The sequence below is a fragment of the Canis aureus genome, chromosome 7 (genome assembly GCF_053574225.1).
Source record: "Canis aureus isolate CA01 chromosome 7, VMU_Caureus_v.1.0, whole genome shotgun sequence".
Lineage (NCBI taxonomy): Eukaryota > Metazoa > Chordata > Mammalia > Carnivora > Canidae > Canis > Canis aureus.
In genome coordinates, this window is record NC_135617.1 from 35,485,880 (window position 1) to 35,510,857 (window position 24,978).

The 24,978-nt window shown below is 36.0% G+C and overlaps 1 protein-coding gene across 5 annotated transcripts in view; it reads left to right on the forward strand.

Moving 5' to 3' along the window:
- Window positions 1-24,978, forward strand: part of FILIP1 (filamin A interacting protein 1) — a 206,588-nt gene that overhangs the window by 51,542 nt on the left and 130,068 nt on the right. The window contains exon 1 of one of the 5 annotated variants that reach the window (XM_077903342.1): window positions 15,672-15,692. The exons of the other annotated variants lie outside the window; for them this stretch is intronic. The gene's annotated coding sequence lies outside the window, so the exon portion shown is untranslated. Of the gene's footprint in view, window positions 1-15,671; window positions 15,693-24,978 lie in introns of those variants that run through there. 5 annotated transcript variants of the gene reach the window in all.

A 24,978-nucleotide genomic window follows, 5' to 3' on the forward strand; every position in this document is an offset into this window, starting at 1 on the left:
CATAGAAATATCGAGTAATGGGGGCCTGAGTGGCTCAGTTGGTTAAATGCCTACCTTTGGCACAGATCATCATCTCAGGGTCCTGGGATCCAGCAGCACGTTGGGCTCTCTGCTCAATGGGATGCCTGCTTCTCCCTCTCCTTCTGCCCCTCCCCACCATTTGTACTCTCTCTCTCTTGCTCATTTTTCCTCTCTCAATAAATAAATAAAATCTTTAAAGAAATATATTGAGTAACTTGCCTAAGGGCACATAGTGAAGTAGAGGTAGAACAAGAAAACAAACCCCAGAGTCTGGATTTTACAGTCTATGATTTTAACAATTACAATCTATAAAATTTCTTTGTATGTGGGTCTGTTTCTGGACTCTATTCTGTTTCTTTAAACTACTTGCATGTTGTTGCATTAATATCACATAGTCATAATTACCACATATTTATAATATGTTTGATGTTTATAAGGACAAGTTCCTTTTTTTGTATTTCTTTTTAAAAAAATAACTTTAGTTATCATTGTTCATCCAATGTTCTATATACATTTTAGAATTTTATAAGAAATTCTATTTGTATTTTGAGAAAGACTACATTGATATTATACATTAATTTGAAAAAGAATTTACATTTCAAAAAGTATTGAGTTTTCCATCTATGAATGTGGCATATTTTTTCTTTATCAGGCCACTTTTTGTTTTTTTCAGTTAAGTTTTGTAATTTTTTTCCACAGAGACTTTATTTACTTCTACTGATTTTATTCCTAAGGACTTTGTAATTTAATATTTGTCACTGTTGGGAATGTGATTTTCTCCTCAGTTACCTTTTTTTTAAAGATGTATTTATTTACTCTGGAGAGAGAGTGTATGAGAAGGGAGGGGGCAGAGGGAGAGAGAAAATCCCCAAAGGACTCCTAGTGAATGTGAAGCCTGAGGTAGGGCTGGATCCCAGGAACCTGACATCATGACCTGAGCTCAAATCAAGAGTTGGATGCTCAACCAACTAAGCCACCCAGGTGACCCACTCTAGTAACATTTAAAAAACCATTGAGGTCAATGTATTGCAAAGTTGTTGATTTTTTATGCTGATTTTGTTTTTGCCATCTTAACTGAACTTCCTCCTTAGTTGTAGTAGTTCTTCATTTGATTATGTTTCTAAGTAGATTATCATGTTCCCTGAAATTAATAGTAGTTGTCTCCTACTTTCCAATCTCTATATCACTTAATATGGTCTTACTAATTTGATTCCATTGACTAGGACATCCACTCTGATATTAAATAGTGGCAGTGGCATTCTCATTTTTTTTTCCTGACCTTAAACACACTTTCCAATATTATGTTTGCTGTATTTGGGGGAGTATATACCTTTTAACAAATTAAGCTTCTCTCTGTTGTTAGCTTTCATACATACACACACACTGACATACACACTCACATATGTATCTCTACAATTAAGTTTTTGGGACATCATTTAAATTATTTTTTCCTGAATCTTATGAATTATGTTAGTGAATTACATTGGTTGTTCCTTATTAGAAAAATTTATCTTTGTATCCCTCAATAACCTTGCCGATCATCATGCATTATTTTTTTAAATAGATCGTTGAATTTATTTTATTTAGCATTTTTGCACTGATGTTTATGAGATTGGCTTATAAGTTTCTTTCCTTATGCAATCTCATTTTGAATTTTCAGAAAGCTTATAACACATACCTAAATGGCTTGGTGGCTTCTCATATTTTCCCATTCTTGTTTGTTTAAAATATGAATTTTTAGTTTTTTAAAACCATTGATAAGAGTTGCTTATGAAGTATTGTAGGCCTGGTAATTTTGAGGGGAGGTTATAAATTTGAATACTATGTAAAATTTTTTTGCCTTTGTCGGATTGTTTTAATTTTATTCTATTTTTTTCTTATGGTGCAAAAATTATAAATTATATTTGTGTAATTACTATTCAATTTTTAACACATGCAGGTAAAATATATTTTCTATTAGAATCCAGAGTTAGTTTCTTTCTACATTCATTGAAAAAGACAAAATTTCTATATGTTTCAATTTTACTTGAAAGATTCCCTTTCATTACCATTTCCTTCCATGTTGAAATTATTGGACTTTTAGTTCTATATTGTTATTTAAAAAATCATATCATTGTTGTAAAAAATCAAGACTTAAATAGAATTAGTAATGTAATTTAATGGATTTCTTTTTCCCTGTTGCTTCTCAGAACTTCCTTATTACCATATTTATTTTATATTTGGGGGGCTAATTATTTCAAAGAGTTATTCTAGATGGCAAACTTACTCATTCCTTCGTGTTTCATTTTCATCTTGAATGATAGTTGGGTTGGGTATAAAATTGGGGGCTTAACTTTTTTCCTTGCTCTTTTATTTCATTCATACATCATCAAGGAATTCTCTGTAGACCATTGTTTTTATTTCCTTCACATTTTAGGATTTTTTTTCTTTGTTCTTGGTCTTCTGAAACATTAATATAATGTCTAAGTGTGGGTTTTAAAAATTTATCTTACTCAGTACTTGGTTAGTCCTTAAATTGTGACTAATGTATATGTTACCTTCCTTCATTACCTCTTATATCTCTTTAGGTACTCCAGTTATATTGGTGATTAAAGGTTTTATTTTTACACAATTCATAACTTTTATTTTATACTTTATATCCCTTCATCACTTTTTAATATATTTTAGAAAAAATTTTGGCTTAATATTCTAGTTCAGCAATATATTCTTTGATTATTCTGTTATTTGAATAACAGAATATCTGCTATTGAGTATTAGATTTCAATGATCAAAATTTTAAGTTATATTTTTCAATCAATAATTTTTTTGGATTTAATATCCTCTATGGATATGAATTATAGTTATTCTAAAGTCTTATCCTAACTTCTTTATTAGTTTTGGTTCCTAGGTATAAATTCTTTACTTTTTAAAGGCAAAGAACTCTGTTTTATCTCTTCTTAATATTATTGGCCTTTCTCCAGTGCTTCGTGATTCCCAACTGAGTGTTCTTATAGCTGAGTCTTCTTGTTTGGCTGTCTGTTCTCTGCATCCCTTTGGCTGCTTAGAGACAGGGGCAGGATTTGCTGCTGGAACTTCTATTTTAGTCTGTTGCAAGAGCATGTGGGAGGTATAGCGCTGCCACTGGACAGGGTGCTTTTGAAGCTAGCTTCTGGTAACTGAGGGGATGTCTCATTCCTCTTGGGTAGTTTTAGCCATCCAGGGTATCCAGGATGCTCCTTTGTTTCTTTGAGCTAACCTCTAATACCCATTGTTTTCAGATGAAGTCATCAATTTATGTTGCTGCTCTTTGACTCAAAATGTGATCCAGTTTGATAGAGGGCAAGTGCTCAGTTTCACCTTCTTGTCTTTTCTGGCTGCTGTCATCTAACAGTAACACTTGTCTATTGTCCCTAGCATCTCTCTCATCCTTGGTAGACATTCTTCACATTTTTGACAGCACTCTCCTATTCTTTTGTTGAGCTGTGATTTATCTTATTTTATTTTTTAATGACATGGAACCCAATGTGGATCTTGAATGCACAACCCTGATATTAAGACCTGAGCTGAAATCAAGAGTCATATGCTTAACTGACTGAGACACCAAGTGCCCCTGAGCTACAGCAGTTTTAAATCTTCAGTCTGATCCCATCTTCTTTTTGTCTTCAATTGTTTTCTCAAAATTTATAGTCCTTCCAAGATTGATATTATTTTCTAGTTATATGAATTCAAAAGTCCTTTCTAAAATTTTAAGGAATGCAGTGAGAAGAGGAAGATACAGTCTATTCCTATTTTACCACCTTGAAGTAGAAACCAGAATGTAATATTCAAAACTTAGGAATATGTTTTTTTTTTTAAAGATTTTGTTTATTTATTCAAGAGAGACACACAGAGAGAGGCAGAGACACAGGCAGAGGGAGAAGCAGGCTTCATGCAGGGAGCCCGATGTGGGACTTGATCCTGGGTCTCCAGGATCAGGTCCTGGGCTGAAGGTGGCACTAAACCACTGAGCCACCTGGGCTGCCCCAGGAATATGTTTTAAAAATGAATTTAACACACCAGTTTTCAGGACTGCCATTGATGGTTGGGTATGTTGTTAGTGTATGAAGACACCACTGAAGAGATAGGTAGAGCTGAAATTGAACTCACTGTTTACTACACTATGTGTCCTTGGAGAGAAAAGTTTCTGCTGGGTGAGAGGTTCCTTTTTCCCCTAATTTGCACAATAATGTCCCATGGGTCAGCAGTGGCTCAGGTCATTTGAGCTTTAAATTATACTATGTATGGCGATGGTTCCATGAGTGTATATTTATGTCAATACTCATCAAATTGCTCACTTAAAATATGCACAGTTTATTATACATCAATTATACCTCAATACAACCATATAATAAAGTTTAAAAAGTAGCAGAAATTACATTATGCAAGTAGCAAAGTAGGCAAAATATGATATTGGATTTAGAGGATAAATTCTGAAGGTTTTTTTTTTTTTTAAGATTTTATTTATTTATTTGAGAGAGAGAGAGTGTGTGTGTATGTGTGCATGGGGTGGGGACCAGAGGGAGAGAGAGAAGCAGACTCCCCACAGAGCTTGATCCCAGGACCTTGGGATCATGACCTGAGCTGAAGGCAGATGTTTAACCAACTGAGCCACCCAGGTACCCCTGAAGCTTTCTTTTTTTTATTAAGGATTTTATTTATTTATTTGAGAGAGAGAGAGAATGCCAGCAGGGAGAGGGGCAGGAGGGAGGGAGAGGGAAAGAGAGAATCTCAAGCAAACTCTAAGCTGAGTGCAGAGCTCAATAGAGGCTCAATCTCACAACCTTGAGATTATGACCTGAGCTGAAACCAAGAGTTAGGCACTTAACTGACTAAGCCATTTAGGTGACCCCTGAAGGTATTTATTTATTTATTTATTTATTTATTTATTTATTTATTTAATTTTATTTTTTGAAGGTTTTTAATAAATTGGGTGATATAAAAAGTTTACATTAGCTAACAAAATAACAATAATTGCAAAAGATGACACATTCATGAACCACAGAAAGATTAGTTAACAAGAGATGGTAACCAGCCATTAGTAATCTTTTATGAGGAAAAAAATAGTATAGTTAACAACCTACCTTGGGTATATTAGGGAAAGGCCTAGTTAGAAGCAGAGGGATAAACTAGAGCTATTTTGTCCAGCATAGTATCCACTAGCCACATGTGACTACTGATATTTCATTTAATTAACAAAAATAAAAATTCAGTTCTTTAGTCATACTAGTTGCATTTCAGGTGCTCAACGATCCATGTAACTACTGGTTATTGTACCAGACAGCACAGATATAGACCATTTCTGTTATTGTAGAATGTGCTGTTAGATAATGCTGAACTAGGTAATCTCTTAATTTATGTCCTTTCCATCCTAATTGTTTTATCTCTGTAGATTAGTACATCAAATGTGATCTAGATCTTAATTGTCAGATTGTCTAGTGGAACAATGGAGTTATGGATACACATTGAGTACAGAATAGGTACTCCATGACTAATAAAATTATTGATGAATGGATATATATATGAAGACCAGCAGTGAATTTCCACTATTTGTTAAGTACTGAATTCATTCACCCATTCATTAATTTAATGGATATTTATTTATTTTTAAAAAATTTTTAAAGATTTTATTTATTTATTCATGAGAGACACACAGAGAGAGAGAGAGAGACACAGGCAGAGGGAGAAGCAGGCTCTATGCAGGGACCCTGATGTGGGACTCGATCCCAGGTCTCCAGGATCACACCCCGGGCTGAAGGTGGTGATAAACCGCTGGGCCACTGGCACTGCCTGATTTAATGGACATTTATCAAGTGCCTACCAAGTGCCAGGTACTATTTCAGGTGCTTGGGATATATGGGTATACTAAACAAAGAACGCTTCCTTTGTGGAGCTTACATGCCAGAGGTAGGGGGATATTTATTGTAAATAATAAGCATAAATAAGTAAATAATATCACAAGTCTTAAGATAATTATTAAAAAACAAAATGTGAAGCAGAGTAAGAGGAATCAGGAATGCTGGGTGTGCGTAGGGAAATGAGGATTATAATTTTAAGTAGAGCAGTTAGGGTACATTTTAAGTAGAATGGTCAGAAGTAAAAGACTTGAAAGGGAGTAAACCCATGTGAATATCTGTGCAAAGAGCATCCTAACCAGATAAAAAAACGGGGCACAGGCCTAAGTTGGGAGCATGAGTGTCATGTTCAAAGAATAGCAAGATGTGTGGCTGGGCCAGAATAAGCAAGGAGGGTAGTTGGAGAAGAGTTCTGGGAGACCATTGTAAGAATTTTGACTTTTATTCTGAAAGAGTTTGGAAAAGAGAAAGAACATGATCTGACTTAAGTTTCAAAAAGCTAAGTCTGCTTCTGCATTAAGACGTTATAGTAGGACAAGGTCAGAAGCAAGAAGACCACTTGGAGGTTGTTGCAAAATCCAAGTGGAAGATGGTGGCTGGGTCTGGGGTGGTAGTGGTGAAAAGTGGTCAGATCCTGATATATTTTGTGAGTAGCAACAATAAGATTTCTGGATGGGTTGGATGGTAGACATTGGAGGAAGGGTGTGGTCAGGTATGATTCCTAAGTTTTCAGGCTAGCAGCTGGAAGGATGGAGATGCCATTAAGGGAAATGGGGAAGGTTGATGAGAAGTTTAAAGGAAAGATCAAGAATTGAATTTTGGACATGTTGCATTTAAGATGTCTGGTAAAGAATTTGAGTAACCTATTGGATATGCGAGTACAGATTTGGGAAAACAATCTGGGATGGAAATGGTGTTATTGATAGGTAAGCAAATATATTCTCTGTTAATGAACTGTAAGTTTTTGTATATCTGAAGGTATGAATTGGCTGGCTATGGGGTGGAATAAAAATGTCATCATTTCGTTTTTAGCATGAGCTAGGAAAAGACATGTCTCTAATTTTTGCTTTAGACACATTCACAAAATGTTTAGGCATTCATTTTGGCTTCAAAAAAGGATATGTTTCGGGACGCCTAGGTAGCTCAGTGATTGTCTGCCTTCAGCTCAGGGCCGGATCCCGGGATGAAGTAGCGCATCAGGCTCCCCAGAGGGAGCCTGCTTCTCTCTCTGCCTGTCTCTTCTGCCTCTCTCTCATAAATAAATAAATAAAAATCTTAAAAAAAAAAAAAAAGGATATATTTTCCTACAGGCATGGATAGTTAGTGTGCAAGGGTTTTTCTGTGATTTTTCAGGATGTACTTTTGCTTTTTTTGTTAATATCAATTCATTAGGATATATGCTGGTATTTTTTTTCTCCTGATCCCATAATATCTTTAGCAGTATATCCTAAATTACTGTACTTTACATGTATTTTATTTATCATGGCAGCATAAAAATTTTCTTTTTAAGTTATAGGAAAGAAAATCTTGCTGTTTATTTAAAAGAATGAAATAATTAAACATAAGTATTTGAGCACCAGGCCAGGGTCTCATAAAAACAAGTTAATCAGAATTGTGGGGCTTCATAATCTTGAAAGGATGACCTCAAGGATATGATTCTTGGATTCCAAAGGGCAGACATGGAACAGTCCAACATCTGTGCCAGAATGACTCTGTGAAGCATAATATTTCCTTTTAAATATTTAGACATCGTGATAGTTTTCCGTAGTTTTAATTCATAAAACATGGATTTAAAAAAACGTCACAGAAGCAGAGCAGTTTTTTCAGCTGTCCCCTCCTTTCCTTCTACCTTGCTTTTAACCCCTGTTAAATAAATACTTACCAGTTCTAATGTGAACAACTCAATTAGCACCTTCTTCCATAAATGTGACCATTTACAAATATCTCTGGATATGGAAATAAAATGATAAGGAAAAAGTTCACTGACTCTCAGGGTCATGAAGTTTTAAAGGAACTAATATAAATAAACTAAGATAAGAAACACTAGATAGCTTATTCTTGGTTTAACTATGCTGCTGCCATAATGCTTTTACTAATATTTTTCTTTGGTTAACACTCTTATCTTTGGCTGTTTTCCAGGTCAAACATATTGTAGTGGCCCATGTTATGCACAAGACCCATGTCATAATGATACCCAGAAAACTTTAAGTTTTGTAAGTTTCAGGAGAGTCATCTGAGTTAACGTAGGGGACTCTCATTCAGTCTGTTTTTCAGCTCATTTGCTTTCTCAATGGAGTAATCCCAAACTGGATATTTATGTTTAAAAAAAGATATTTAGCTATGTTTGCATGTAAGTGTAATTAACCAGTTCTTTTTCTTTCTCTTTAGGCTCACCCTTACCCCACCCCAACACACACACACACCTCAGTAACCAATAAGGCTAAAAGGAAACAAGATAACTCAAAGATTATTTTGTATATGAGATGCTAACTTCCAAGTAGTAGTTATGCTTAATAAATTAAATTCCTTCTTTCCATAAGATTATAATTTAGAGAAAGGAGATACGAAGCATATAGGGGGCACAGCAGTGAGCCTGAGTTGTACTGACAGCTATGATTCTAAGATGCGTAAATGCCCTAGCTCATGACACTAAATGCAGACACACTTTGGCCTTATGGCCCTTTGCTCAGTAATGTCCTTTCCTCATCAATCTCATTTGTTTATTCTCTACCAAGAGCCAAATAGTTCGACTTGACATTTCTCACGTACAAGGTGCTCATTTTTTATTTTGCTGCCACTGTGAAGATCTCCTGTACAGATGAAGTCATGTGACAATAAAAACATAAATGTCTGGGTAGCCATAATCTTTCATTTCCACTAGCCTGATCCCAGACTCTCCCACTTCCAACTAAATGGATCTTTGGCCACTGTGGTCCCAGTGGAGGTGGTGAAGAGGAGATGCTAGAAAGGTGTGCCAAGTAAAGTGATGGTGGCATAGGTGTATGGAACTGACCTGCCTTTGCAGCCCAGAGGACAATGGGGTAACAGGAAAGTAAAAAAAGAGGCTGGGTTGTAGGCTTGGATTGAGTTTGAGAGAGAATTTTTTAGAGTGAGGAAGGAAAGAGATCTCTTGAAGTAGCTGCTGTGCATAGATAACTATGTATACCTGTATCTGTGTATTGATATGTGTATGTACATATATGTACACACACATTAAATATGTGTGTGTATATAAGAGTTAATTGATTAAGATTTAATCTTATTTTCAATAATTTTTGTTATCCTCAGGATTTCTATTGAGTTAGTACAAGCCAGGATGGGCAAACTGATTGTTTACAGCTGTTACCTGTTCTTATCGAGCCAGTGTACCTCCATTTGACTGGTGACTCTGCCATCGCATCTGTGTGGCCTCTAGCCTGGGATTCTCTGTGCTTCTCCATGATCCAGAAACAAAAGTGTTCAAATTTAGTGCCGTGGGGCCTAGAACCTTGCTTTAGCACTACAGCTGGCATCATTCTGATTGTTAAGTATTTAAAACAGCACCTCTGACTGTAACATATCTGAAGACATGTCCTAAAGATTTGAAATACTTAGAAAGGGCGGGTCCACATCGGATTCACAGTTGGTAAAAAAGAGAAGTGATAACAATAGTTGTACCAAATATGAAGCACAAAGAAGGAGACTGAAGAGTGTAACCAGAGAGGTAAAGATGCACTTTCCTAGAGGTAGAGGCTGGGAAAAGGCACTGCCAACCATCTCACCTATATCATCATAGCCTTGGGGGCTGGCTATGCATTTACGCAAGTCCCACTTGAAAGTTCTTATAAGTGCCTTCTCTTGTCCCCCCTTATCACTCACACCATGTCCTTTTCTTCCACTGCGCATGTGTGTCACATGCACACACTTGCTGAAGTGGTACTCCATATTCTTGAGTGTTTGTTTTCCAATGTGTGTATGCAGGCCCCTTAGTACCTAGAATATGAAGGTTGCCTAATTTACCACCCTTATTTGGAAATCTGAGAATAAAAGGGGTCCAGGGAAATTATTGCTCATGTTTCTCTGATCCAGGATCAATTTCTAGTTCAGGGATGATTCTCCTACTGTACCATATGTCTTAAGCTGCAAGTTTTCTGGAGGAAATTATATCACGATTAGGACAAATTTCTCAAATGATTCTGTACTTTGAGAGCAATGCACTTATTTTTTCTCTTTGCTCTATGAAAATTTGGAAGAATATTCATAATATGATTAGTAAAAAACAGCATAAGATCCCATTTAAAAATATGTATGTAAACATAATTTTAAGCAAGGAAAAACTCCTTTTTCTTTTTAAAGATTTTATTTATTTGAGAGAGAGAGCAAGAGAGAGAGAGAGAGAGAGAGAACATGAGCTGGGGAAGAGCGGAAGGAGAGACAGGTACCCTGCTCACCAGGGAGCCTGACGGAGGGCCCCAATCCCTGGACCCTGAGATCATGACCAGAACTGAAGGCAGACTCATAACCAACTGAGTACCCCACAAGGAAAAATTCGATGTCCGAATCAATCAATATTCTGTGGTGTCAGGAGAGACTGATAGACTCTGGAGTCTAGCTAGCTGCCTGGGCTCACATTTTAGCAGAGCAATATTATATAAGTTAGTTAACTTCTCTGTGCCTCACATTCCTCATCTGTATAATAGGAATGATATTAGTACTACTTTGTAAGGTAGTTCTGATTGTTATGCAAGATGATTTAGCTTAGAGCAATGCTTAGCACATAGTAGGGCTGTATGTGTTAATTTTTACAACTTTTTTGTTATAATATTAATTTATCAATATAACTTTTTTGTAGGCTGAGGTTCTTCATAACTCAGATTTAAAGAGTAAGAAAAACCTGATTTCTTGAAATTAGATTTGATGAGATTTGATGAGAGATCTTTCACAAAGTGAAAGATCAGATAGATAAGGGAGGTCCATGGAGGGTAGTGGTTATTATAGTAAACCCTACAGTATTTATATACCCAAAATCCTGGCCACAGAAAAATTGGAAAATACTAAATATTTCTTAAATCAAATTATTTGGACAAGTTCTATTTTTATCTGCATGTCTTAGCTCTCTCTTATAAACAAATCATATCCACTGAAGCTGGGGGGGAAAAAAAAAAGAAAAAACTAACAAGCATTCTAGTTCAACAGATTTTTTTTTTTAACACCCAGAAAAACTCAGTCTTTTATAGTGTCTTTTGGCCATATTGCCTTGGTTACCTTCTGAGCTGAGATGTTTAAAAACATAGATATTTTATGGGGTTCACAATGGAATTTCAGGAATAGAGGATGAACTCTCATTTCCAAAAGGGAAGCTTTGAACTTGGGTATTAAATCAGGCCATAGTGGAAAATGAAAATCATTGTCCATACTTATTTTCCTCTAAAATAGCTGAAGTTCCAAGGTGTTTACTTTGTAAAATAACTCTCAACTACAGAGATTATTTAATATTTAATACTAGTCCTAGACAAAATTCAGCCATTTGCTTTAGGACATGATAAATTTTCCTCAAAGCAACACTGTTTCTTTTTTAAAATATATAAATATATAGAGAATGATTTTAAGTCATCATAAAGGTGTTTAAGAGCTGAATGCCTTTAGAATGGCAGAAGGATGACATCCTCCAAAGATGGTAAATTCTGGGAGAGTATCTCCATCTCTTGTCAATCTTCATATATTTACTGAAACTTCCCAAAGACATCTGGATGGTTCTATATAGCTTGATGATGCCTTACACTTCCTGCGAAAGTTGTAGTTGTGGAGACTGTACAAATACTTGTGGTTCTAACCATAAACTCCCTAGACATGCTCTAACTTAGTGGGATGAGGAGATTTTCTATTGTCTTTAAGGTCCAAAGCAGAAGGAATTCTAGGGACTCCTTAGTCATAGAATCACTGCCATCTCTCCTGGCTGCATTGGGACCCAAGTGCTTTTCCATATAAAATGAAGAAGTCCAAGAGTCAGTAGCATTTCCTTTCTCAAATTAACATTTGATTGAAATTACTTATAATTACTTAACTTACTTGAAGTGATTAATGTAAGTACTTGGAAAAATTAGCTTCCAAAAACACAAGTGCATTCAGAATTCTGAAAATTATCTTCTAATTCTCTTGCAGAATAGAGAATGCAAAGTGTGTGGGTAACCTAAATATTAAGAGACAGGAACTATTTGACAGTTAGGAGGCTGCAATTGTAGTGCATCCCTGTTAAATCAGTGGATCAAAAAGCAATTAGAACTTATGTATCCATAAGGGAATGTAAACATTAATATAAATAACAATGACAGGTTGTTGTTCCAAGAGGATTTTAAAAAGCAATAGGTTCAGAGGTTGATTGTACCAGGCCTAGGAAGGATAATGTTAATGGCAAAGTCATATTTCTTTTGAAAGGTTTTACAGTGATTAAATGATGGGGCTGGGGGAACTGAGAAGGAATAAACTCTTTCCCAAAATCTGCATAGTACATGCCCTTCCTAAATTCATTTATATATTTCATGTAAAAATTATTTTAGTAGGATGAATATTTCCTTAGTTAGATGATGTTGTTAAAGCAATTATTCCTCTTAGGCCAGGCCTGTCAAAAATTCATACTAATAATTAATAACATGCTGAATGAATATTTTAAAAACTGCATTTTAAAAACCTCAACTCATAATTTAAGAAAAATTTTCAGTAAGCAGTGTCAGGGAATCATTGCAGACACTCACAGAAGAGAAGCAATAAAAATTGGTCTGTTAAAATAAAACTAAGCAGGATCAGAGACAGTGTATAGTGTCATTAGATTCTTAGGTCATTAGATTATCTTGGCTAGCTCTTTACTTAGATGAGCCATGTTGCTTGCTTTGGGGCCTCCAAGCAAACCTTATGTGGCAAGAATTGACGTATGAATACATTTTCAGTACACCACTTCGTGTTATTTCACAGGCCTCTGACATTTGGCCATCCCCCAAATAATCTCTAGTAGTTTTCATCAATGCCTTCATTTTCCTTTTGTAATACTTAATAACTTCTTTGGGTTGGTTTCTATTTAAGCAATTTTCCCACATTCAGGAGTCAGAAGATCCTTGAATAAGGAAAGTTCAGCTCTCCTAAAGACTCCAACAATGTGTCTTTGTTGGTCAAAGAAAAAGTGGGAGCTGGGGAGAGTAGACATGATTGGAACTCATTCCAAGCCAGCATTTTCACTCTTCCCTTCCTTTCCTATAAATAAAATTAAGGTTGGGGAAAAAGATTTGGAAAAATATTTGAACAAAAATTTTGTCTCAAGCTCTATACCCCCTCTTCCACCCAGGCAGAGGCCACCCAGGGGCTTGATTAATGTTCTCTATTGGGGAAATCTGAAGGAATACACTCTTGGATAGCTGAAGTGTATCTGTTTTAGTAGGTAACATTTCTGGGCCACACAGAAATGGAACTAGTTTTCTGGGTTTGCCTCCAAGTTGACCGAATTTGAAAGTAATTAGCTGTGAGTCTTAGAGCATGCTACTTAACTCCCCTGGGCCTTCTTTTCCTCTCTGATTAAAAGAAGAGGGCAGATTAGATGCTCTCAAAGGTGATTCTAGTTTGGGATTTCTCAACTTTGACATTATTGACATATTGGTCCCAATAATTTTATGCATTGTGGAATGTTTAGCACAATTCCTGATCTTTACATATGCCAGTAGCATCCTCCCTTGTTCTGACACCCAAAAAAGTTTCTAGACATTGCCAGATGTCCCCAGAGGATAGGTTGCCAAATGAAACACAGGATACTCAGTTAAATTTGAATATCAGATAAAGAATGAATACTTTTCAAATATGTCTGAAATATTGAATTGGACATATATGCATTAAAAATTTATTTTGATCATGTTGAAGAGTATGTTCTGACTTGGTAAATATCAGAATGTTCAAGCCATTGGGCTCTGGAATCATACCTGGATTCAGGCCCATCTCTTCCCAGCTTTGTGTCAGGGGTAATCTGTTTAACCTCTCTAAACCTTGGTTTCCATGCCTACTTCTTAAAGTTGTCATGGGGATTAAATAAGTCATTTTATGTGAAGTGCTTATAAAAAACTCTTTTTTTGTTTGTTTTTTTTATTTCAAATTCAGATTTAACTGAGCATCCTGTATTTTTATTTGCTAAATCTGGCAACACTATCTGGGGAGCAAAATCACTTTCTCCTTTACCCCACTGAAAAGCACTGTTCTAGGTGAAAATTTTAATGAAGATATGGTTCTATTTTCCCTAAGTTCTTTTGATTAATTAGAGAGATAAGCCAGACCTTAATCAGATTAGATGTTTGGAGATGTTTGGTTATTTTTGCATTCATTAGAAATATCTGTTCTAAACAAAGAATATTTTTCAAAATCGTTAGGCTAAGGATGTCAGACAATTTCTTCTAGCCATTGCTGATTTCTCTATCAGAAGACTAAGCATGTGGTAAGGGCACTATTAAGATGTGAGAGAGAGGAAAAAAGAGAGGAAGGGAGAGGGAGAGAGAAAGAAGAGAAGAGAAATGTTTTGTTTGAAAGACTTAAACATAGTTTAGAAGCACCAGTGTGGAAGTAAACACTATATGGAAAGTTATAACTTGGTAGAAATTGTTTTGAATCCCATATGGGAATAGTGTGAAAGATAATCTTTTCAGTGCTGGAGGCATCAGAGGTTTTAACCCTGGCCTGCTTAAATGTTACCCCACGTTAACCATAATTGAAAGTGGAAGAATTTCTACAGGTACCTGACTCCTTCTCCTTTCTACTCTAAGCTCTTGAGAAATTATACAAAGAAAACAGTCCATGAAGTGTGCATGTGGAGAAATAGATGATAAAGCAGAGATACACATCTTTGTGTTTGTGCCGAACATGACACGTTGCCTTTTCAACCTGAATTTAAAGATTTTATTTATTTATTCATGAGACACAGAGAGAGAGAGAGAGAGAGAGAGAGAGAGAGAGAGAGAGAGGGCAGAGACATAGGCAGAGGGAGAAGCAGGCTCCATGCAGGGAGCCTGATGTGGGACTTGATCCTGGGACTCCAGGATCACACCCTGAGCCAAAGGCAGACACTCAACTGCTGAGCCACCCAGGCATCCCCTGAATCAGACTTATCTGACCAATTTAGGATTATGGCATTTTTTTTCCCATTGGGGCTTACTATCTTTATGAAAGTAGGGAGTTTGAGGATGTAGCATAAAAATAAGGGAATCTCGAAGATGTTGGAACTGGTAAAATGTGACAGTGATTAACTATTAATCTGGAGAGCTCATTAGTACTGAAGGATAGAAAAATATTTTGTCAAGAGATTTTTTTCAATGGTTACTATAGGTTTGGAATCAAACATTGAAGGGCCTACCTGAATAGCATGTTCCTTCCAAACTTCAAAATTGTTTAGGAAAGGAATATGTGCAAAGTCTAAAATATAAGATATTTTATAAATATCTTAAAAATATAAGATAAAATATATGCGAAATGCCAAAAGAGTGCCGACACATTTAGTGTTATAGTTCAGAGGAGGAGATTCCACTTTCTTCTTACACCAGGCGGCTCACCCTTAGCATTATTAACATTTTGGGCTGGAGAAATCTTTGTTGTTGGGGCTTTTTTGTTCATTGTAAGATGTTTAAGAGCATCTCTGGTATTTACTCACAGAAGCCAGAACCTCTTGTGATAATCAAAGATTTCTCCAGACATTGCCAATGGCTCCTGAGGAGGAAAACTGCCCTGGTTGAGAACCACTGGTTTAGTAGTGTGTGGGGAGACTTCCTAAAAGACTGAGCATTTCATCAGGGCCTCAAGGTAAGAGTTTGAAAGAAAGAGGTAGTGATGGTGGAGAGCATTTTAGGTGTGGGAAATGGCATGATAAAGATGCCAAGGTGGAAAAAAATCCAGGGTAAGGTTGAAGTATAGTAGGCAGATGAGTTTATTATAGTTATTGTTCCTGTGGGAAATAGAACATGTTTTAAAAAATAAAATGTATTTTTGTGGCTGCCTATGCCCACAGAGCCTAATAGCATCTTGACCTTAGTAGCTCGTCAGTAGTTAATTGGTGATTTGATTTGAAAAGTAATTTGTATTAGGATAAGAAAGGCCTTGAATGAAAATCTAAGAGATTTAAACTTTTTTTGGTGGGTAGCAGACAGCCCTTGAAAGTTCTTTGAGCAAGGGAATAACATGATCTTGAGAAAGTCAAGCTGTTCTGGAGTCAGTTTTGTCATTGGTGAGATAAAGGCGTTGGAATTGAGAGTAATAATAGCAACCAGCTTAAAAAAATAAAAAACCTTTTTACTTCAAATTTACAAAACACCTTTGTCTACATTTTCTAATTTGATTGTCCCCTCATGTAATATTATTCACACAATTTTTTTTCTTTAGTAATTTTTCTTCCCAAGAAACACTGGTGCTTGGACATTGCAGTGGAAATGAACTTTGAATACATTTCATGCTAAGAAGAAGCTCCCACAATTTTATTTTCTGCACCCCTCAAGATATGATGTCATTAGCGGGCCTGGGCAGCTGGTTTGCCTTATAGGCAAAGATGGTTGAGTGGCACTCTGTCTTTGGCAGGGAGGGGCGTAAACCTGGGCTCCTTTCTGTGTCTGGGATCGGGGTTGAAAGAGTTTCCTTTTGCCTCCTCAGATGAATAAGTGGTACTGTACAAGCATTAAAAGAGCTGTCTGTCAAATGAACTTGGCATTGTCCCCTCCACAATCTCTTGAAAGTCTGTTTGTGGTGTCACAGGATTAGTTCTTGACCACTCTGTTCTTTCCATTCCCAAAGAGGCAAGACAGTTTTCTTTCTACTTCTCCCACCTCCCAGGTGCTCTATTTACTGCAGGATCTGATCTTGTCCCATGGAGAGCTTACATAATTGAGGGCATTATGAGGTAATACATAGCTTGGCTCTCTCTTCCTCCAACCCCCAAAACAAACCTCTCTTGTTTCTTGGGTTTCTCAATGTCTGACTGATGTTAGAACAAAGATGAGAATAAATTAGTTAAACCAACAAAAAATGGAACTTGGGTAACTAGGAGAAAACTCAGCCATGGCAAAAATGGTTTCTGCTAATTAAAAACATTGACAAGCAAAAGATTGTCAATGTGTTTTAGATCTGGTCATCAGGAAATGAGGCCTATGGTAGAAATGTTTCTCATAAGAATAAAAAACATTGGGACCTCATGAGATTTAGATTTCTTTAGTTGAATCTGTAATTTCAGTCTGGAGTGTTTCATGCAGTTGTTCTTTGTTACTACTATTTGTGGTAGGAAGAATGGTCCCCCAAAAATGTCTACACCTTGATTTGTGGCTCCTGCAAATGTTATGTCACATGACAGAGACTTTGCAGGTGTAATTACGGTTATGGACCTTCAGATGAGGAGATCATCCTGGATCATTCAGGTGGACCTCATCTAATCCCATGCATCTTTAAAAAATGAAAATTTTCTCCAGCTGGAAGGAGGGGGTTCTAAGTGTGAGAAGGATTTAATGTACAATTCTGGTACTGAGATGTAGGGAGCCATGAGCAAGAACCAAAGAGAGGCCTCTAGGAAGTAAGGGCTTCCCAGCTAATACCCAGTAAAGAAACAGAGACTCCAGTCCTAAAACTTCAAGAAACTGAATTCTGCCAACAACCTGAAAGTGTTTGGAAGCAGATTCTTTCCCAGAGCCTCCAGTAAGGAATATAACCCTGCTGACACCTTCTCTTTACTTTTGTGAGACTCTAGAACCCAACTGAATTACACTGTATCCGGATTTCTGACCCATAGAAACTGTGAGCTAATAAATGAATATTGTTTTAAGATATGAAATTATGATAATTTGTCATAGTAGCAATAGAAATCTAATGCATTGTACTTTGTCATTGTTTCTGTCTTCCTTGCTATCACTGCCATTGTCATCATTTATTGTGGATTTGCAGTGCATATGATGTGGCATCAAATAAGCCCTTGAGGGCAGAGATATTTTCTCTTCTCTTTTAAAAATTTCACCTCTATATACCTAGCACCTCAAACAATGTTTAGGACATAGTGTGTATTCAATAGATATTTCTTGAAGGAATGAATAGGGCTACAAAAGAATTTTCAATATTATCCCTTCCCTAGTAGAGTTTAAAAATCTAATTGGGGCATCAAAATCTCAGTATAAGAAAAAACTCAAAAGACAGGACAATGAAATTTAAGTGCCAAATGAGAGATATGAACAATATATACTCTAGGTTTCTAGTGGGATAGAGATGCATTGAAATGGAGAGAGATTTCATGGAGGAGAGAAGTCTTCGAGCAAGAAGATGACTTATAAAGAAAAACAGAAGCAGGACAGGAAAGAGCCCCAACAATACATAGAGTAATGCAAGATAACTAGCTGCTTTGAGTACTAGTCTTGGCTTGAGCATGATGGGCAGACTGCTATGTCATTTGCACATGCCTTGCTGGGAATTACTGTGCACATTTTATAGTACATTATACCTACCACTGGGGACCAGGGTTTCAGTTATCAACATTCTTTGTCAGTTCTTTCATTTTCTCTTTCCTTTCCCTCATAATAATATAACATTTTCATATTGAATGGTGTCATATATTACTTTTTTAAAAACAAATTCTAATGCAAAAATAACATGTTCATTCTAGGCCACTTGGGAAAAATTAAGTGTAAAGAAAAAAATCATGCACAATTTCACCATCTATAAATAACTGCCCAATAGTTTGGTGCACTTTCTAAGTTTTGTCTCTTTGAATAATTTATGTACTATATTCACATAATTAGCATTAGACTGAAGATATAGTTTCATATCTAATTCTTATTTTATATGTAATTTCTCATCAAATAAATAAACCATAATTTATTTAATGATTTCCACACTATTGGTAATATATGTTGTTTCCAATGTTCTGGAATTTGGAATCCAATATTATTATTAAAACTTTGATAAAAATCTTTGTCAATAAATTTCTGGTTTCATTTCTAATTATATCTCAAGGCTAAAGTCCCATACAAAAACCCACCATTTGCTTCAATGTGGTTGGAACTGGAGGGTATTATGATGAGTGAAATAAGTCAATCGGAGAAGGACAATCATCATATGGTTTCACTCATATGGGGAATATAAGAAATAGTGAAAGGGAATTATAAGGGAAAGGAGGGGAACTGAGTGGGAAAAATTAGAGAGGGATACAAACCATGAGAGTTTTCTAACTCTGGGAAACGAACAAAGGGTGCAGAAGGGGAGGTGGGGGGGGGGTTTGGAGTAACTGGGTGAGGGGCACTGAAGAGGGCACTTGATGAGATGAGCACTGGGTGTTATATGTTGGCAAATTGAACTTCAGTAAGTACTTAATAAGAAAAAAAAAAAAGGCTAAAGTCCCAGAAGTTGGGATTATTAGACCTTAGTGAATGAATATTTTTTAAGGCTCTTTATGCAGTTTGTCATATTACTTTGCAGAAAGAAAGGGAGGAGTTTGTTGTTTTATGTACTATCTCATGTCAATTTACACTGACACGAGTTGTGTGTAAGGGTGTTCATCTCACCAAACTCTTACCAGTTTTCTAATTCTATCTCTGTTAATGATATTTTTGTTTTGTTTTATAAATGCACTTTGTATATAGATGAAGTTATATGAATTTCCACTCTAACATGAAAATATATTTATCTTCTTTGCAAATCCCCCATTGAGGACTTTGCCTATTTTTTATACATCAGTCTTTTGTATTGATTTATAGAGCTCTTTCTATGTTGTCATTAATTATTGCTATTTTGATTGCTATATTAATGTTTAATCAGTGTGTATTTATTTATTTATTTATTTATTTTAAAGATTTTAATTTATTTATTCATGAGAGACACACACACACAGAGGCAGAGACATAGGCAGAGAAAGAATCAGGCTCCTCAAAGGGACCCTGATGTGGGACTCAATACCAGAACTCTGGGATCACACCCTGAGCCAAAGGCAGATGCTCAACCACTGAGCCACCCAGCTGTCCCTCAGTGTGTATTTAATAGATACATTTGTACATAGTATTTGCAAATATTCCCATTTTCTACTTTGCTTTTGAATTTTGTTTCTAATGATTATATGGCATCAATTTTTCAGAGTAATACTCCAACATAAACATCATGGCAAAGTCAATGGCTCTTCTCTTAAAAGTTGTGCTAGAACATGTTGTTCTGTTTCACTCCCTATCCTTCAACCCTATCCTGCAGCTGTAACATAAAACAAAATGTCCACTAGCATTTGGACTTATATTACTCCCAAAATGGAGTAAATTCATTAATATATCAACTAATTCTTGAATTCAAGAGGTGTTCTAAAATATTTTATGATTGTTTAATAAGCTCACTAATGAATTCTCTTTTAGAATGATCAGATATATCAATTAAGTAACCAGAATTATGTGTACTTTACCTTTGAGTAATAGGTTCTAACTGGTTATCATATTGCTCTGAGTGAAATCCCACACCCCAAAGATGATTTTGAATGAGTTATTTATAAACACTCATAACTTTAGAGCTGAAGGAATAGCTATTAATTCTGTGGAGTGGTTTTGGAAGTAAGTGTCTCAGAATTTCTGCCATAGCAGTCAAATAAGCATAAGTTTTTGGAACTTATTTCCTCCACTGTTCTACTCTTGTTAGGGTTTGATTGACTTTGTGTTTAACCATGCTACATAGACATCTATTTTTGTAAGGATTTACTTAGTATCTCATTTAGGTAGCAGTAGCACATAAGAATGGATCATGTTTCATTTTAAAAGAATGAGAGCAGAAATGCCAAACACATATCCTTGTGAATAGGAACTCTGATCTGTTAGTAGAGGTTGTTTGGGTGATGTGTTGAGGATTCTAGGAATGTATTCAGGCTCAGCAGACAAAGGATGCCACAGTGAATTAGTGATCTGTGAGGAAAGTGTGACAAAATTTAGGCTGTGTATTTACCAGCCAAGATTAAAGTTAATTAATTTGAAAGTCCAAATACAAAGAGAATTTACTTTGTCTCTGGCATGCCATCTTTGATGTAAAATTATAAAGACATTCTTTCCTCAGCTGTTTTGGAAGATGTTACTCTGTTTGTAGAGAACAGCTCTCTTTGGAGATAATGTGATATTATAATGATTTCTTTTTTCTATTTGAAAAATGCTGATGAAGAATCCTGAGAAAACTCCCTTTCATCCATGTTGACACCTTGTTTGGCTTCCTCAAAGTCTCAATCTTCAAAGAATAAGAAGAGGCCTGATTTCTGTTTGTGACATATATGGGTCTGCGTAGGTTTTAAAATACATTTTGTTTTTAAGATGAAGATTTAGTACATGTAATCTCATCTGGATGTTTAGTGAGGGCACAGTAGAAAAATCTTGATCAATAAAGATCCTTCCAAATTTTCCTTAATCAAAAATCCATATACCTGCAAAGCAGAAATAACTTCAGCTCTTTGTAGTTCTCATCATTACCTTTCAAACTTCAGTCTTCTTTATTCTCAGAGAACTAGCCTTCATCTTTTATTCTGTCCTATGAGTGCTTAAAGTACTTTCAACTTGGTAAAGCAAATCTTATATCTATAAACCTAGTAATAGAAAACACTGAGCTTTTATCTTCAAATGGTTGGTGGAACCCCAGGGCTTCCTGCGGTTTCCATTAGGTAACACTGAGTTTATCCAAAATTCCAAGACTTGAAAATTCCCTTCTTGGCTTAAGCTAACATACATGGTAAACTATAGTTTTCATTGAAAATGCTTCCTGCCCATTAAAAACAAAGAAAAAGATAAGTTGCAAATAATTTTCAAGGAATTAGGTTTAAATTTCATTACCAATATATCTTGCAGGAAAAAAATAATTCTTTAAAGAAATTTAAAACCCTCTTTTTTTATGTTTATAGCCACTTTCTCTATCTTCCTACCTACACTGAAACATTTTAGCTAAAAATATGTGTAGGTTCTTAATACCACATAGTCATACCAACTTTATGTATCAATCATTTCTTTTTCAGTTTTGACTAAACATTTCCTCAGAAAAATTTTCTACTTTTTTGGAGACGAGTTGTCTCTTCCTTGAGGTTTGGTGACTTCATTTGATATGACACCAATGTTAACCAAGGAAATGAGCATAGAATATTAAAAAACCAAAAGGTAAGGTGTTTTAAATCATTGGGCAGACACTTGGCACCAGCTTTTTAGAAGCAACTGGCTCAATTAGCTGGTTCAGGAAATGTGCCACATTGTGTGTAAAGAATCTGACTTTCCAAACTGTAGAACTGGTACAACGTTGTACACTGGGTTTACTTTGCTGAGGAACGTCATCCTTGGCTCACATTCAGTGAAAGATTCATCATCTTCCCAGGTGACACTGGGGCAAACCAAGGTTTAGTCTCCTTTTATTGCCAGGGAGAGATTGATGGCTGTGGGTAGAAAACTATGCAAAAGCTGGCAGTTCTAGCTGGCTGGAGCTTTCAGGTTTGTCCAAGTGAAAGTCAAGGGTGTGAACCCAGGTAAACTAAATGTTTACCACTAAAGAAGCCACCATGGATTTGAAACCACTGAGGTGCATAGTCCCATTCACAGAGAGCACACCATTCTATACAGCCACAATTTTCTCTGTGAATGACTATGAAATGTAGGTTAGCTCATTTAAGTTTTGGGCTAAACATGCAAGAGGGAGATTTTATCAAGCTAGGCAGTGGTTACATCCACAGCAATCAATTAATAAGAGACACAGTTATATCACTGTAGAGAATTCAGGATTAGGCTCATTAAGTGTAAGAATTTGTTATATTTTATAATGATTGCAGCTGCAAACACTACTTCTCCATAGTGGTTAGCAGAGTACATGCCTTTAGCTGTGAAAAGCCCAGATTTAAATGGTGAGTAGAACAAGGTGAGGACTTATTCTCCCAAGACTCTAACTATAGCAATAGCTTTAGAAAATAAAAATTTTGTGATTTTTGAAAACTGGGTGATTATAAGTAAATCTCTTCATTTAAGTGTTGTCTTTGTAATCTAACTAGCCTGATTGTAATGCTTTGAAATCAGTTCTCAAAAGTCCTGTGTGGTATGATCATCCTCTAAGTTTCATAACAAATATACTATGATACTTATTAAGTTTTGTACTTATAAGATTCAGCAAAATAATGACTTACCACATTGATGGAATCAGATAGCTTGCTGTTGTTGATAGGTATTAAGCACAAACAGATGAACTGTCCCAAGGGAATAAATGAAGAAAGCAAAATGTATTGAGAAGATGGGCAAAAATACACTGTTAATTACTTGTACTGGTAATGAGAACAGTCTTATGACTTTGCAGAATGGAATCTACACATATATAGGCTATGGGAAGTAAGCAGTTCCATTTATCCAATATTTAGCAAATATTTAGTTGCCTACAATATGCCAGGCACTGTATTAGGTGCTAGGAATAAAAATATTTAACAACTTGGTTCCTGCTTTCAAGAAGCTCACACACAGGCAAATAAACATGGTAGTTGCCATAGTTATATGAGCAACATTCAAGGAGAGTAAAGAAAGCAGCTAAGTTTTCCTAAGGGAACTAGGGAAGAGGAAGTAATTCCTGAGTTGACACTTGAAAGAACCGCAGGACTAGTGGTAGGGAAGAGAAGGAGAGCAGTCCAGAGACCTCCAGAAAGGGTGATGTGTTCAGGGAACACAGATGGGTTGGGCTTGGTTCTTTGAGGGGAGGGGCCTGACAGTGTCTAGGTCATGTAGCACTGTAGAATCTACTTTTGGATAATAGCAAATGACTTAAGAATACTGAGGAGATGATTGACACAAAGACCCTTTTGTGTTAAATGTATTTCCCTGAGAGCTCTGCAGAGTTCAGAGGTGGAGGGGCTGACAGTGAGGGCACAGCAGTTGTAGTGATGATGAGGGGTGGTGGGGAATCCAGGTTGGCATAGAAGTCATACTACATTGACAAGAGTAATTTCTCTCTGGCAATCCTGATCTTATCTGGCACAGCTGTCACCTTATGCTAGACTAGAAGTCATTGGAATGCCCTGTATGCTAGCCTGGTTCTCTTTAATCAGTTGTAAGTTCTGAGGTATTATAAATAACACTTAAATAAATACGAATACAGATTCCAACAAAACTCTGAGGGGTGTACAAATTATTTTATTTTTCTTTTGTTATCTGAAGTATTGTTGGACTAGAACTTACATTTTTGTCTACAAATATACACAGTAATGGTATGTGCAAGTCATATTTTAAAAATGAGTTTTCATTTCAAGTATGGGCAAATCTGTGCCAACCATATATTGGAACAGGCCCATTTAAGTTCCATTATTAATAAAGTAGTCTAATATATGAGGTGTGTGGCTGAGGAGATGAGCTAGTGAGTAACAGGGGGATTTACTGCATATGAGTGACTAGAGCAACTTGAAATGATGTGGATATCTATGACAAAAACTCCTGTGGGGTCCTATATGGGCTCATTTGTGGCCCATATATGAATGAGTAGTAAGCCCGGCATGAACTTTCTGTTAAATTGGTTATGCATATTTAACAATAATAACCAATGGTAGACTATGACCTGGCAACTGCAATAAGTAGGATCAAACAAAACTTACTTCAAATCAAATATGGAAAGCAGGTTCAGCCAGGAGTGGAGAATATGAGAACCAAAGACACTCAAAGAACACTGTTTTCATTTAATTGACTGTGTCTCATTTGGGATCCCCAATTTGTTTAGTATTAACTAACTTAACAAAATGTATCTGAAAATTAGAGTCAAATAGTTGAGGTTTTTTTTGTTTTGTTTTGTTTTGTTTTTTTGCGTAGTCGAGTTTTTGATGGTACTAATGGTGCATTCGGAAGAGAAGAATCAGCTTGTTAATTTCGATTTAAGTAGAATTGACTCACTCATAGAATTGTATTGTATTGGAGGGGCACCTTGGTGGCTCAGTGGTTGAGCGTCTGCCTTTGGCTCAGGGCATGATTCCAGGGTCCTGGGATTGAGTCTCGCATCTCTGTGAGGAGCCTGTTTCTCCCTCTGCCTATGTCTCTCCCTCTCTCTCTTTTTCTCTCATGAATAAATAAATAAATAAAATCTTAAAAAAAAAAAAAAAAGAAAAAGAACTTAC